The sequence below is a fragment of the Brachionichthys hirsutus genome, chromosome 14 (genome assembly GCF_040956055.1).
Source record: "Brachionichthys hirsutus isolate HB-005 chromosome 14, CSIRO-AGI_Bhir_v1, whole genome shotgun sequence".
Taxonomy (NCBI): domain Eukaryota; kingdom Metazoa; phylum Chordata; class Actinopteri; order Lophiiformes; family Brachionichthyidae; genus Brachionichthys; species Brachionichthys hirsutus.
In genome coordinates, this window is record NC_090910.1 from 1,420,237 (window position 1) to 1,428,673 (window position 8,437).

Genomic DNA, 8,437 nt, shown 5'->3' on the forward strand with positions numbered 1-8,437 from the left:
CTAGCATCATACAACGTACAACGTTTGAACTGGATCTTCAACATTTGTCTGATGCAGTTTAAATGACGGAGAAGAGCAAGTGAGGGGCATTTAAATGCAAGAGATGACACCATGTTCGCCCACGCATGCACCGACTACGGCTTCTCTCACTCGCCTTCACGGCACGGCCCGGTCTGTTCTTCAATCTCTCTCTCTCTGTTTTCCTCTGGTTGTCACATTAGCATAATGCAGCCTCGGCCTGCCAGTTAAGGGTGCGTATCCGGCCCACACTTCCTTCAGTTGTGGTGCAACAGCCGCGGCTGTCGAGGCGCACAGGAATGGCAACAAGCCTTCCTCCTCGCACACGTTACTGCGCTGCCAGGATTATAATTAATGGAGAAATGGGGGCCCGCGGTGAACCTGCAACTATCACACTTTGCAACGCTTCATTTGGAAACGGATCCCACACAGCCCAGTCACGTTTGGAGGAAGTGATCTCAACACAGCCTCTTATTTGCAGCCACTCCAGGAGAACGTGAAGGCAAACGTCGTGATACCGAGACTCTCTGCAAGGCATAGAACGGCAAGCACTGACAGTCTGTCAGCTCAAATTAGAGGAGTTTATCTCCGTCAAAAGCAGCGCAGAGATACTGAGCATGGCAGATTTCACATGTCAACATTTAAACCAGGAATTTAACAAGATATTGATTCTGAAATTTGTCAAATATTCCTTATTTGACAAATAACACATAGTTAAGAAATAAATAGGATAGTTGAAGATAGAAAGTCGTGTGGTCATCAGATGACCTCGTCTATCCTGCAGCGCAGCAACACATCCGTCATCGTCAGCCTGTTATCTTGCGACTGTTGGACAACACAACACTCCTATTCCTCAAGTTCTCTCATGCTGATGTTTTTGGTATCGCTCACCTCCCCATTGCTGCCAGTCGACCCAGGAGAAGAGACATGGACGTAGTGAGGGAGGACGATGCAAAGGACAGGGTGAAGTGGAGAAGGTTTATTTATTTGAGCATCAAACATCAGGCATAAACTCAAAATGAACTAAACTTATTAGTTCTAAAACAGAAACATATATTCATATTTAGGATGCTCAAAAGGAGTAGGATGAAGTACGAACTTATAAAATCCTACCCCACTTCACCAACAGATCTTTTTTTCCCCTTTCTTTCCTTTTTTCTTCTTCTTCTTACTTCTCTCTTCTTTTTCTTTCTTCTATTACCTGCTTACCGCCGTAGAGGGCTGTGCACACCGCAGTGAACACACAACATGGACAAACACAAAGTGACAAATACACAGTGTTCTGAGGAGAGAGTGCAATGGATTTATTTGTGCTCCTTAATTCTACCCCTTCCATCCAATCACCAAGAGTTGTCCCAATAGACCAGGTTCACATCAGCCTCTAGAGGAAAGTCTGGATCACCAAGTTCTCAGGAGATCTGAGGAAAAAGAGAGAGAGCATAGTGAGAGCCACAAGCACTGACCCAGCAACCTCCACTGACTCAGAGATCTGTGTGCGGGGTTGACTCTCTAAACGAGTTTTAATAGGTGCTGGAGTGGTGGATCTGGCATGCGTGAAACCTCCACCTAAGAACGGGGCAGCCATCCCGGACCCAACAACGGCAACATAAGCCCCCAGATCACCCCAAGCAGCCACAGCAACCCGAGAACGACCCCCGGGGCCCCCCCAGAGCCACACGCAGAAGAACCAACCCAGGGCCCGGGAGCAACCCCCGGGGCCCCACCAGAGCCACACGCAGAAGAACCAGTCCAGGGCCCGGGGGCGACCTACACCAACACAGCCGACAAAACCTAGGCCAGCGCAGCGGCACGGGGCACAGCGGGCCGGCCTGGCGCCCCACCAGCACCCAACACCACGCCCCCCACAACCACCCGCCCCCCTCCCAGCACTCTCGACCCATCCCCCCCCCCACGCCCCCCATCACCACCCCCCGCCCCCAGAATCAGGTTGCAATATTTATATTTAATGATTTAATAAAAGGAGACCAACTTTCTGTAAAATATTTCAAATATTTTTTATTTATTTTTTTGGAAGCAGAGATTTTCTCCATTGATATGTGTTCTATGAGGAGGTTCAACCAATGGTTGATGTTTAAAGACCGTTTATTCTTCCAGTTAACGAGGATTGTTTCCTTGGCGATGGCGAGGGCTGCGAGTGTGGGGTGCGTATGTTTCTGTGAAATAACGATTTCTGCTAATGTAACGGAGATAAAAGGGTTAAATTCCACTTGTCAGTCAGACTTGTGTCTGGTAGCGCCCCTGGTGGTCACGGGAGCGTATAAAGCCTGCAGACGAGGCGCGCTCGGCGCCATTGTGATCGCGGATCAGCTGAGCTGCTGCGCCACCGCGAGTGTCCCGGGTGTGTCTGACCCGAATAAATGTCGTTGCACAGATAAATGGATCCCGTGTCTTGGTTGTACGTCACGAAACACACAACGCAGAGTCAACCACGTTACACTGGTGCCGAGTCCCGTTCTGTGTGGCTTCATCGGGAGGAGTTCGCCGCGGACATCGCTGCGCTGTGAGCCGCGCTGGGAGCCGCCCCCGCCCCCACGCCCTGCACCTGGTTTCAGAGGGGCGTTCCTGCCTCGTCTTCCCGCCGAGTTGATCCGCTCACCGCAGCTGGTCCCTTTGAACTGCGCGCCTCGGCCATTGGAGTGACAGCGCATGGACTAGAAGCGCGCGCACGGAGCTCCGCGCGACTTTGACGCTGTTAAGCGGAGGTGCTGTTTGTAAGCGTCAGCCAGTCTGACGTTAATGAGGTTATACAGTGAATGTGTTAATCTGAACTGTGTTATTTACATGTGAATAGTTTCAGTTAGTGCATTGTGCAGGTCTCCTCTCTTTATATTAACCTGAGGAGGGTTTTGAGACTGCTGTCATCTGTTTTATTTTGACTCCAGCATTATATTGTTGAATTTCTTTTTTTTCCTCTCTCTTCTCTCACTGAGCTATGGAAAGTCCTGTTTGTGGTAGAGGGAGGGGCTTTCGATTTTTCACACCTGTGCCTGCAGTCGGTGTTGGTAGAGGCAGAGGCTTATTTTCACCGGATGCTTCGACACCTAAACCAGTCTCCGGTGGTTTGGCGCAGGCAGGTGGCTGTTGCTCAGCAGCCACAATGAGTGATGCACAGGCTAATGCGGAAGTGGATGGGGGTGTAAATGACAAAACTCTGGTAGACCTAGTATCTCAGATTGGTAGTTCAATAGGTGAGAGTATTGCATCCTGCATCGAGGCACGCTTGAGCAACACACCTGCAGTCGGAGCATCTACGACTGACCTCTCTCAGGTAAATGTCGTTGTACGTCAGGATATTAAAGAGCCTGCGGGTTTTAAAGGGGATGGTAATGACTCATGCTCTGTGCGGGAGTGGGAGGTTATGATGCTGTCATATATGAAGAAGAGGAGCATTCCAGTGTCTGAACAAGCTGAGGAGGTGCTGTCAAAACTTGTTGGGAGGGCGCGGGAAGTAGTTAAGGTGGCGATACGTAGTAAGCCATTGTAGACGCTGGACGGTGGCCCGGAGCCCATTTTTGAGATGTTGAAGCAGCACTTCAGTGACACGTTGACCTCTAGTTTGCCGTTAGCTGACTTTTATGCGACAAAACCCCACTCTGGTGAAAAACCTCTTGACTACTGGCTGAGACTTAACAGAGCCTTGGAGGTGACTGAGGACTCTCTGAAAAGACAAAATAAGACATTTGACTATCTGGCACGTGATTTAGCCACAATGTTCATTCAGAACTGCCCTGATGCTGAACTGTCTCTGATATTCAAATGTAGACCACTGCAGCAATGGACTGTTTCTGATATCCATGATAAATTGGTTGATCACTGTAGAGACAGCAGACCGGCGCCTGAGCAGAGAGTAAACCCTGTCCTATGTTCGCAGCATCAGGGGGTCGCTGTCCCTACCCAGTGTGCGGTTGCCATGACTGCTAACCAGTCCTCGGCGGCGGCCGTATTGTCGCCTGCCGCCCAGACAGCCGAGGGCTCTAATGACCGCTTGGACAGAGTAATCACACTTCTCGAACGTGTCCTTGTCCAGCAATCACAACCACCTAAGTATGTCAGTAAGTACAATGCACGTGCACAACCCCCCAGAGTCAAGTCTGTAGGGCCCTGTGCCGTGTGTGGTGATGATGGACACAGTACTCAGTTCCACTGTAGGTCCGACCGGTTGTGTTTTAACTGTTTTTCGCCTGACCACACCCGTGCGGCCTGTTCACTGGCTGTCAGTAGGCCTGCAGTCATGACGTCTACAGGGCAGCAGCCGGAAAACTAGCTGGCCTGCATGTGGAGGGGGAAAGTGTTGGGCCTGTCAGTGATTTCCCTACTATGGACGTGAGTGATGAAGAGGTGTCTATATATCAGAGCATGTGCCGAGAGAGAGAAATGGGACGCATGCCGGTGGTTCAGAACGTTCAGCGACTGAAACAGAATGATGACCTGTTCTATGAGAGTGTGACACTGGGTGGGAAAGTGACCATCTCTGCGCTACTGGACAGTGGTTCTATGGCCTGTACGCTCAGTGCTGGTCTCGTGCCTCGGCTGGTGCAGCAAGGCGTAATAGATTCCACTCTTGGAAAAACAGATGCCGTGCTGATTGGTTGTGGAGGGTCCAGGACTCTACCTGCTGGAGTTTGTGACCTCATAATGGAAATTTACGGCTGTCGTGTGGTTGTCCCGACTCTAGTTGTTGATGGCCAGAGTGATGATTTGATTGTTGGCAGTAACATGTTGCGGTATGTGATCAGTGGACTTCAGACAGATTCCCAAAGCCGAGATTCTTCAGTGCTCGACTGTGGAAGCGATGCAGAGCGGAGGCTGTTGAGTTTAATGGCGGGTATGGAAACTGGAAGCGTCCCAGATGTGATCGGAACTGTCAGACTCAGGAGAGCTGTTACTCTGGAACCAATGGCCGAGCATTTGGTGTGGGCAAAGCTGCAGCATGTAGACAAACAATTGGCTGGTAGTGAGGTTGTTGTGGAGCCTACGAGTGCTAAGTCCAGACCAAGAACAGTCATAGTGGGTAGAACTGTTGCACTTTTGAGGGAGGACGGCTGGTTGCCGCTCAAAGTGATAAACCCATCCCCCAAGTCTGTCACTCTGAGACGTAATGCTAAAATAGCTGATGTGTCGTTATGTGAGTTCGTGGAGAAGTTTGGTGCTCAGTCGGCTCAGCAGCAAGTGCAGTTTCAGGATGCTGGGGCTACTGAGCCAAGCCTGGTATTGGATATTTCCACTTTGCCTGATTGTGCCCAGCTTGAGTTGCAGCGTCCTGACGATATTTCTCCCCAGTCTGAGTTACATGAACTAGGCCTGTTGGACATTGATATTGCATCATGTCAGGTTTCCGCAGATTACAAAACTAAGCTTGTAGAGCTCATTGTCAAATACGAGTCTATTTTCTCCAGGGATAAGATGGACTGTGGCAAGGCCAGTGGGTGCCTACACCGTATCAGAGTTTTGGATGAGAAGCCATTTCGGCTTCCGTGCAGGCGTGTTCCACCCACGCAGTACGAAAATCTTAGACGGGCTTTGGATGAGATGGAGGAGGGTGAGATTATACGGAAATCCAGCAGTGATTTTGCATCACCCCTTGTGTTGGTCTCAAAGAAATCAGGAGGCTTGAGGATCTGTAATGATTTCCGTTGGCTCAATGCACGCACTGTAAAAGACGCGCATCCGCTTCCCCATCCGGCTGATGCTCTTGCTGCTTTGGGGGGCAATGCGTTTTTCTCAACCATGGACTTGACCTCTGGATACTACAATGTGGAGGTGCACGAGGATGATAGGAAATACACGGCTTTTTCCTCACCGTTCGGATTGTACGAGTACAATAGGATGCCTCAGGGTCTGTGTAACAGTCCGGCCACGTTCAGGATGATGTTGAGCATCTTTGGTGACCAAAACTTCATGAGCCTGTTGTGTTATCTGGACGATGTTTTGGTGTTCGCACCAAATGAAGAGCTGGCTCTTGAACGGCTACAGATGGTGTTTGATAGGCTCCAGTCCCATAATCTCAAACTTGCTCCAAAGAAATGTAATTTTTTGAGACAGTCCGTTAAGTTCCTGGGTCATATTATCAGCGCCGATGGTATCCAGTCTGACCCAGATAAAGTCGCTGCCATGACCTCCCTCAATGAGTCGGATCTTATGGAAGATGGTGTTCCTTCACAGCGTAAAATCCGCTCTTTCCTTGGTATGGTTGTGTACTATCAGCAGTTTATTGAGGGCTGTTCTGCCATAGCTAAGCCGCTGTTCCGACTCACGTCTGGGACCAAGGGTCCTCGTGGGGCTGGCAGGAAACATCGCCAGACACGTGAAAAGCTGTCTGTTAATGATTGGACTGATGAGTGCAGGTTAGCTTTCAACAAACTAAAGCAGGCTGTGTTGGGACAAGTCATGCTAGCCCATCCAGATTTCAATGCCCCTTTTTTGCTCTCTGTCGACGCCTCTACTGATGGGTTGGGCGCTGTCCTGTCACAAGTCCCTCCGGGGGGTACAACAGCTAGGCCGATAGCATTCGCAAGCAAATCTCTCACTTATGCGCAGTCAAAGTATCCCGCGCACAGACTGGAGTTTTTCGCGCTGAAGTGGGCGGTGTGTGACAAGTTCCACCACTGGTTGAGAGGTCATCGTTTCACCGTGTGGACAGACAATAATCCATTGACATATATATTGTCTAAACCTCGTCTGGCTGCGTGTGAGCAAAGGTGGATTGCTAAACTTGCGCCTTTCCAGTTCGATATCAAGTACATTCCAGGACCGCGTAATGTGGTGGCAGACGCGTTGAGTAGAGAGCCCTTTGTGCAGTCTAGTGCCTCTCACCGTCTGACTAGGGTCCCCTATGCTGACCTGCTTGGCGAGGCTGCCGCTGTGGGCGCTAATGGTGTTCAGGAAGCCTTTCGGTGGTCCGCTAACCCACCTGACGTGGCATCTGAGGGTGGCCAACCTGTCTTTGTGCAGCACGCGGCGGTTGTGAAGTCTGGCTCAGTTTCGTCTCTAGAGGTCTCTGCTGTTCTCAGTAGATTTCAGAGAAGTGAGTCCGAGTTGTGTGTGCGCGCGTTGCTGCTGCCCCAATTCACACAATCAGTCCTTTATTTTTCTTTTTTTTTTCTTTTTCTTTTTTCTTACCTTGTCTGCATTCGTGCTCCACAGTGACGGACATAACGTCAGTCACTGCTGGAGTTCTATGCAATTTTTATTCTTATAGTGATTGTGACCGTCACCTGCCCTCTTGGCAGCCTAGCCTATTCCTATTTTATTGATTTTATTACCTGCTTACCGCCGTAGAGGGCTGTGCACACCGCAGTGAACATACAACATGGACAAACAAAAAGTGACAAAAACACAGTGTTCTGAGAGGAAAGTGCAATGGATTTATGTGTGCCCCTTAATTCTACCCCTTCCATCCAATCATCACCAAGAGTTGTCCCAATACACCAGGTTCACATTCGTCTCTAGAGGAAAGTATGGATCACCAAGTTCTCAGATCTGAGGAAAAAGAGAGAGAGCATAGTGAGAGCCACAAGCACTGACCCAGCAACCTCCACTAACTCAGAGATCTGTGTGCGGGGTTGACTCTCTAAACGAGTTTTAATAGGTGCTGGAGTGGTGGATCTGGCATGCGTGAAACCTCCACCTAAGAACGGGGCAGCCATCCCGGACCCAACAATGGCAACATAAGCCCCCAGATCACCCCAAGCAGCTACAGCAACCCAAGAACGACCACCATGGCCCCACCAGAGCCACACGCAGAAGAACCAGTCCAGGGCCCGGGGGCGACTTACACCAACACAGCCGACGAAACCTAGGCCAGCGCAGCGGCACGGGGCACAGCGGGCCGGCCCGGCGCCCAACCAGCACCCAACACCACGCCCCCCACAACCACCCGCCCCCCTCCCAGCACCCTCCACCCATCCCACACACCCCCCCACAGTCCCCCAGCCCCCCCACGGCCCAGCCCCCCCCCACCCCCCACCCCCACCCCCCGCGCCGCCCCCGCCCCCCACCGCACCCCTCCCCCCCACCACCCAACCCACCGCCGAGCTCGGGCAACCCCCCAACCCAGCGAACCAGCGTCTGGGGAACGGGAGTAGACAGTGCAGGGGCTTCAGCCCTATCCGACCCTATAGAGCCATTTGGGAGGAGAGTATTATTCCCTGGGATGGAGAGTAGGGAGCAAGAGGCCGGACCACCGTCCCACCCCAAGCCCAGCCCGCTGAGGCCCCACATGCCGCGCCAAGGCCAAAAATAAATAAATTGATTGTGACCCCCCCCCCCCATACCCTGTCTATATGGCTTCCCAGATCCCAGACTGGGGAACCCTCCCAACACCGTGAATGTGTGGACACCCAGGTGCTATATACACATGTATGTAGTGCGTTAAAATTTGGGGCAGGAGGGGCCAGAC